Genomic DNA, 8,179 nt, shown 5'->3' on the forward strand with positions numbered 1-8,179 from the left:
TTTTCCAGTTTTTAAGTTGAAAAAAAACAAACAACTTAATACTATTTTCTGATATCAGACGAAAAACAAACATATTATTCAGATTCAGATATTCAGATCTATTCAGATTTCAGATAAAAAAAAACAAACGTCACTTTAGTTTAGTTTGTATTTCAATTGACGTGTCACTAATAAAAACTCATTATTTAAATTAAGAATGATAAAACTTCATGATTATCTATCAATTGAACCAATCAGATAATGACGCATCATTTGCCACATCAGTTAAGATACAAATTAACGTTACTGATATTTTTTAAGAGTCCATTTGGAGTTACTTTTCGGGGGACATGAAAATGATTTTGAAAAAATTAAAAGATAATTTTAGTGTTTGGTAAATTTTTTTAAAAAAATATTTTTGACAAATCACTAAATGCATATTTTGAAAACTGGGGAAGAAGAATAACTTTTGAAAATCTAATTTTGAAAATCACTTTTATAATTAATACAATTCCATATAAAATTGTTAACTTTATAGAGATTATTATTATTATTATAACCAAATAATGGGATAACAAAATAAAGAATAAATTAATAGTTTATTAAATGTTTATTTTTTATCAATTATTATATATGCACAATAAAAAAACATTTCATATAAATGTTTACAAATATGTAAATAAATTTTATTCAATAGTATGCCTAATTCAATTTTTTATATTCTTACATCAATAAATTTAATTATAAGATTTACTAAATATATAAGAGGACTTTTAAAAACTTATAGTACCTTTAAAAATAAATTTTACCAAACATTTGATTAATTCTCTTCACAGCTGATTATTTGTATAACACAACTAACAACAATTATTTTTAAAATTACAGTATTATCAAATTGGACCTAAGTTGATTAATTAAGATTGCAGAAAAACTTACATGTAGTAAGCACGTAAGTCATCCATATGTCCATCCTTATCATTGATATACAGCTAAACTTATTTTCAAAATAGTTAATCATAAGATAGAGAGAAAATTAAACTTTGGGTATATGGGCCAAAGAATTTACTACAAAAAAAAAATATCATAATCTTCTAATTTTAGTAAGTATTTATTAACATAATGAACCAAAAAAAAAAAAATTCAAAAGCGCAAGCAAGGAAAATAGTTGTTTTTATTTTTATGTATAAATGTATAAACTATTGTTTATAGAGGTTAGACTCCAATCAGTCACAATGAAAAATTAAGAAAAAAAAGGATACAAGCAACATTCATCATAATCAATTATCAAAATCCAAAAATAATTCAAACTATCAATTGAAAAATAAATAAAGAAGCTAAAAAATAAATAAGTGGAAATTGGGAATTGAGAATTTTTAACAGGGTTTAGAAAGAGAGAACCACCAAATTAAAAATTTGGAGAGATGACAAGCGTTAAACATGATCCACTATTGATGTTAACTTATTTTAAGGATATATGTAACTTGGTATTTTGGTAATACAAATAATATAGGAAGATTTTTCTTTAACTATCTTATTTAACCTAATATATATAAAATAAAAAGAAATTTGATCTTTATTACAGGGACGTGGCCTGTCTCTTTATAAGAAATGTGGTTAGTTTCTATAAGAAATGTGATTGTTTCAAATCTTCCTATACTTCTTTTGTTAAAATGTCTATTATCGTTTATGTTTAACACTAGGATCAAATTAGATTAGCCTGGATGTATATTAAGTTGATAGAAATAAAAATAATTAGATCCCCATCGTCAAAATTGCAAAAACCAGCACAAATTTGTGGAGTTTTCATATATAATCTATCTCTTTTTTGGTTATGGTCTCAGAGCACACCAAAAAACTTATCCAATTTTACTTTTCAAAATTCAAATGCTTATCTGTTTATTTATTTATGTGGCAAATAGAAGAGACTAAAAATAAACTCTCTCCAAAAAATACTTTAAATAGAAATAAATTTATATTATTTTAATAAATTCTTTTTTCATTAAACTTAACTACTTTCTGTTTTTTCAATAAGAGTAAAAACACATTTAGTTCCTAGATTTCGAGTTTAAATACCCGTTTAATCCCTATACTTTGAAAAATATCTCAAAATATCTCAATTATTAAATTAGTGATACCCTCACGGTTACTTTTTATTTACTTTGCAATGATACTCTTTTACAATAGTATTTTTTTATATTAATAAAAATTAAATTATAAAATTAATCTAATAAATAAAATAAATATATATACAACAATTTTCAATGAGCACCAATCTTAAAATATAGAAACCAAGTGAAATTTTACCCTTTTAATAGTATAGTTAAATATTTTTCTTTTTTTCAATAATAATGATAAATAATAGTATAATATTACGGAAAAAAGCCACTCATTAATATTGAAGAGGGAAAATTACTATCTCATTTAGAAGAGCCTTCCAAAACTTTTTATTGCTGGTATTGATTCTCTTATAGGGTGGTCTCCCGACTCTGGAGAGTATCTGCCCATGCCACATTATTTTTTTTTTAAGTCTGTTATACAGAGATATTACTGACATTACATCATACATTACAATTAATATTTACAATCATACTATATAATTGGGACCACCACCATACATTGACACACTGAAGTATATGCCCAGATATTTTAAACCCTCTCTAATATTCGAGGGGTGCCTGCTCCACTCACATTTCGTAAGGGAGATACTGTCTCCACTCAATTAATTAATAATTGAGGAAGAACTGAAACTAACCTCCATAATGCTCTTATGGAGGCTCGAACCCTTACACTCAACATTGTAAGTTCAAGGCTTCTCCCATTGGACCAAAGACCCATTGGTTGCCCATGCCACATTATAAAATTCCATTAATGAGTACTCAGATATTGGAGCAAAATTTCCTAAATTTGTGTGCAATTTTGGTCCCCCACAGCTTTATTCTATAGAAGTTTCTTCCCACATTAATAAAATTTGAAAAATAATTTTACTTGCGAATGCGATTGCATTTTGAGTACATTTCAGCGTGTAAATATATAAAAAGGTGTTCAAAGTAAGTGTATTTTAAAGTATAATAAATAGCTCTATTTTATGAATTGCTATATAAACACAAGCACAACATAAAGTTAGCGGATTTGAATTAGCCTAAAATCACATAAATATTAATTACGTTGAATTTGTGTTACTAGTTTTCTAATTGGATTCGTATTCTGAGTTTTATGACATGCGAATTTGTTTATAACATAATAACTATTCAATATTTGATAACCAAACAAAAAGTATTCACTAAATTAATTATCTATTAGATGGACCAAACAAAGTACAAGGCCACGGGCTGGCCCAATTAAGTTTTGGTTTCAACTAGAAAACTGATTTTTTTAATTATTTTTTTCAAAGGCATTTGAAGGGGAATTATTTTGCACTCTACATCTAACCACTACAAAATTTCGACATATTCTTTGTACTATCTTAGTTTTTAAGTTTTTATCAATCAATCACGTTGACACTAAAAATAACAATTTTATCCTCAAATGACTTAAAACACTATCTTGTTCTACAAAATTTTTAAAAATAAAAAATTATATTTACAAAAATACCACTAAATTCAATAAAATAAATAAAGCTCAAAATCTATGACGATATTTTTTAAATAAAGTTATAATTAAAAAAATTAACATCTTGTAATTATAATTTTTTGTAATTATAATTTCATTTTATTTTTGTAACTAAATTAAGAATAGGGAAGTTACAAAAATTAACATGAAGAGAAAAACATCATATAATTATTTTAAACTTCTCTATAATTAATACTAAGAAACTTCCCTATTCAAATTGAATGAAATTATAATCACAAAAGAAATCAATGTGATAATTTTTCAAATTAAATTATAATTATAAAAAATTAACATATAGGATTTGAGATTTATTTATGTTAATAAATTTAGGGGTATTTTTGTAATCATAATTTTTTTTAAATTTTAAAGAATAAAATAGCTTTTTAATTTAATTAGGGGTAAAACAGTAATTTTTATTGTTAAAGTAATTGACTAATATAAGCTTAAAACAAAAGTAGTGCAAAAATTATATCAAAAATTTATAATACATATGATAAAATATGGGTAAAAGCTCATTTAGTCCCTATATTTTAAGGTTAGTGTTTGTTTATTCCTTATATTTTTTAAAATGCTTCAAAACATCATTGTCGTTTAACTATTGACAGCCTACCGTTACTTTATATTCCTGTTAACTTACGTTTACAATATTACCTTTTTTGTAATTTTTTTTACATTAATAAAAAATAAAATTGCTAATTTAACTCAAAAAATGAAAACAAAGAAAATATATATTAATCTTTGTGGAAGTTATGTAAGAAAAAATTTTAAAAAATTAATTATTAATTTTTTGGACATTAATAAAAAAAAATATATTAACTCCTCATGGAGTATTCCAAAAAATTAATATAAATTTTTTTGTTTCTATTTTACTTTTTTGGGTTAATTTGATAATTTAATTTTTTATTAATTTTCAATAAAGAATAAATATTATTGTACAAGGATAATATTGTAAAAGTAAGTCAAAAAGAACAAAAAGTAACAGTAAGGGTGTCAAGTGTCAACACTTAATGGTAATAATGTTTTGAGGTATTTTTAAAATATAAAGACTAAATAAGTACTAATATCAAAATATAAAGACTAAACGAAATTTTACCCGATAAAATATAGATTGTATAAAGATAATTTGTCGGATACGAATAAACATTCTTCCAAATCCACTCTCCCACTTTTCCCAAAATTTGTTACAGTTTTTAATATTTATGCAGACACTGTTTTCAGTATTCGGTCAAAATAGTCTAATTGATTATTATAATAGATGACTGTTGAGTGCTGCGGATGTGTTATTCAGTTATTGTATTATATTATATACACCCACACACACATATTCTATTTGGAATTATGTGAAATCAATGTTTATTTTTATTAAAAAAGACAAAAAAAAAACATAAATGTATTCACTCAAAATCAGTGATTATATTATAAAAATTGGTGCCAGAAAAGAAGGTATTTTCTTGTGCTTATAAAAAGGTAAATGGTATACCTTGCACAACTGACTTGACTTTGCCTATTTTCTAAAAATTCTTGTTTTAATTACTAGCTTCAAATCTTGGCTAGAATTTGAAAGTTATGAGAAGCAATCACACTAATAAGTGATGAATAATCCATCTTCCATATGATAAATTTCATGACAATATTAACAATAATGAAATGTCATGGCCATTTTTGTTTTCGAAGTATAATTAAATTCATGGAAACAAACAATTCATAAGCCATAATTAAATATATATGAATTTATATCTCGACCCTCAAAATTGTGACATGACTTCATATAAAAAAAATATTTTAAAGTCGCACAATAATATTTTGTTTGGTATTGCAGTTGGATAACTATAGTTTTTTTAAATTATAACACTAAAGTATTTGATAAATACATGTAATTTGAAAATCAAAATAATTTTATCTCACATTTACATAATGAAAATTTATAACATCTTATTTTTTATTAAAATTATTATTTAAAAATTATACTTATTACGTATTATAAACTCTTATTTCAGAATTACAGCTTTCTCTTTATATCAACTGTACCTCAAAAGTCGTATTGCATTAATACCAAACATGACCTAAATTTGTCAAAGATTATCCGGTATCTTATTAACCAATTGACCAATATTTCTTAGAGTCGGACAACTACTGCCGCCGCCTCCAATGTTTTTAATAATCGTGTATTAGTGAAACAAGTAAAAAAGAAAAAAAAAAAGTCAAAACGTTAGGTGAATAACCAATAATTAAAACCAAAAACACAAATTTCAGGCAGCTCAAATTAATCTTCAATAATTTGGCGTATCTACAATCCGTTGACGGTTGGATTGCATACAATATAATCGATCATTTAAAAAAGAAAAAACCCTTGAATTAAATTCCAGTCACAACAGCGGAGCTAACTTAATAATTTGCTCAAATCTGATGGTGACATGAGCTTTTTAGTTCTTACTCACAAAAAAATTCCAGATCAATTTCAAATCAGAAAAATTTCAAACCATTAGAAATCTTGATCCTTGTATGATATCACTTACGTAAATTCTAAGTATTGCAATTCCTGAAGCCAGCCAGACAGCCAGTTAACTTCAATTTTACCCATGAGATGTCAGCTTATACTAACCAAGGCTGCTGATAGAAAAGTTGTCTAAATTTGATTGTTGTTTTCAAAACTTATGAGTTCGGATTGGATGAAGAAGAACAGTGCGTGTGCTCGTCAAATTCTTCATTGAAATGATCAAAATGAGGAAAATAAAATCATTGTTTTCACGTATGTGAAAAATTAAAATCATTGAAAATGAATTTTGACCCTTCTTATTAGTTGTTGCAACGTCCAAGGAGAAGCGAACTGCGGCCATTTATTACTGGTCAAATAGTGGCGGCGCCCGACCGGAGCACATAGGAAGAAAAACAACACATAGTGATTCCGCCATAAATTCAAATAACCAATAGCTGGTGGCTTTGTGTTAATTAGTCGTCAAGAAGGACTACATTATTTTGAATTTTCTTCTTACAGCTTTTTAATATTATACATGCGTTATATATTCACAGCAAAGGAGCCTGTAATTGTCAAAACCTTCAACCACTTGAAAGAGAAAAAAAAAAAAAATCTATGGGTGGAGTGAATATTACAAGTGAATGATATAATTGACTCAACAATGTCTATTTCAAAGAGTCTTTGGTGTAACTTAGAATAAAAAGAAAGAAAATCTTTGGTGGGGAAATTTATAAAAATAACCATAAAACTTTTGTTATTTTCACAATTAATCCTCTTAACTTTTTTCTATCAACATTAGCCAAACACACGCTTTTCTCCTCAAATTACCCTTCTTTACAAACCAAAAGCAACTTTCTTTCTCCCATTTCGTCAAACTAAAGACAGTTTTCCACTCTTGAATCATCAACCAACGGCGATGACAAAAGGCAACGATAAAAGTGAAATCCGATCATATCTATCCGGATCCAACACTAATCGGCATCACATAGTGGTATGAGTCATTTTCTGAACTTACTCGAGAGTTTCAGTGAACTGCCAGTCGTGGGTGAATCTGGCGACAGGCTGCCTGTCGCACGAAACTTCACACGACAGGGAACCTGTCGCCAAATTCACCCACGACTTGCAGTTCACTGAAACTCTCGAGCAAGTTCAGAAAATAACTCATACCACTATGTATTAATGAAAATAAATAAAATAGTTAACTTAGGTTTTGTTGAAGACTGTAGATGGTAGATCGGACGCCGATGAGGGATGAAGCCGCCGCCGACGAGGGCTGATGTTACCACCGATGATGGGAGTTTGTTCGGTTTGGGAGAGATGGGTGAAAGAGAGTGTTGGGGGAGAGATGAGAGAGAGGGGTATTTTGGTCTCAAAGATTCTTTTATGGCTAATGTTGATAGAAATTTGTTTGGGGGGTTAAAATGGAAAAAGCCAAAATTTTTATGGCTATTGGTGTAAATTTCTCTCTTTGGTGCGGCGAATGGTGGAGTGAGAGTAATCCAAGTCTCTTCCCACTAGCAAAGAGGTAGAGTTTGTAAAATTTAACACAACTCAATTACCTAACACGATTATTAAATGGGTATGAATCATCAAATTTGACACGATTATTAAATGGGTTGGGTCCAGATCGACATGATTTTTTTTGTTGCGTTATATTGAAATTTTTGACCTATTTACCCGATTAATAACACAATTATATTTTATATTTAAAGTCAATTTTTATGTTCCCATTATTAAAACTCAAATGTTAGACATGATTCTCTCTCTCTCTCTCTCTCTTTCCTTTGGAAGGTGAATGTATACATAGTGTTTTGTTTTTAAAATTATATATAGATTTAAAACTTTAATAATGCAAATGGATAAAATATTGGTATACATCTATACTTTATAATATGGATATATAATATTATTTACATTTATATAATTAAAACTTCAATACTATAAATACATAACATTCTAGTAGATGTATATATTTTGTAATATATTATATATATGGTGCAAATATTTGATGTAAATCTTGTTAACTATATAGTATTAAATAATTATTGGGTAATTCATTTATTTTTTATGTTAGTTAAAGTCAATATTTTGACATGATTATTAAATAGGTTATAT

The sequence above is a fragment of the Citrus clementina genome, unplaced genomic scaffold (genome assembly GCF_000493195.1).
Source record: "Citrus clementina cultivar Clemenules unplaced genomic scaffold, Citrus_clementina_v1.0 scaffold_2, whole genome shotgun sequence".
Lineage (NCBI taxonomy): Eukaryota > Viridiplantae > Streptophyta > Magnoliopsida > Sapindales > Rutaceae > Citrus > Citrus x clementina.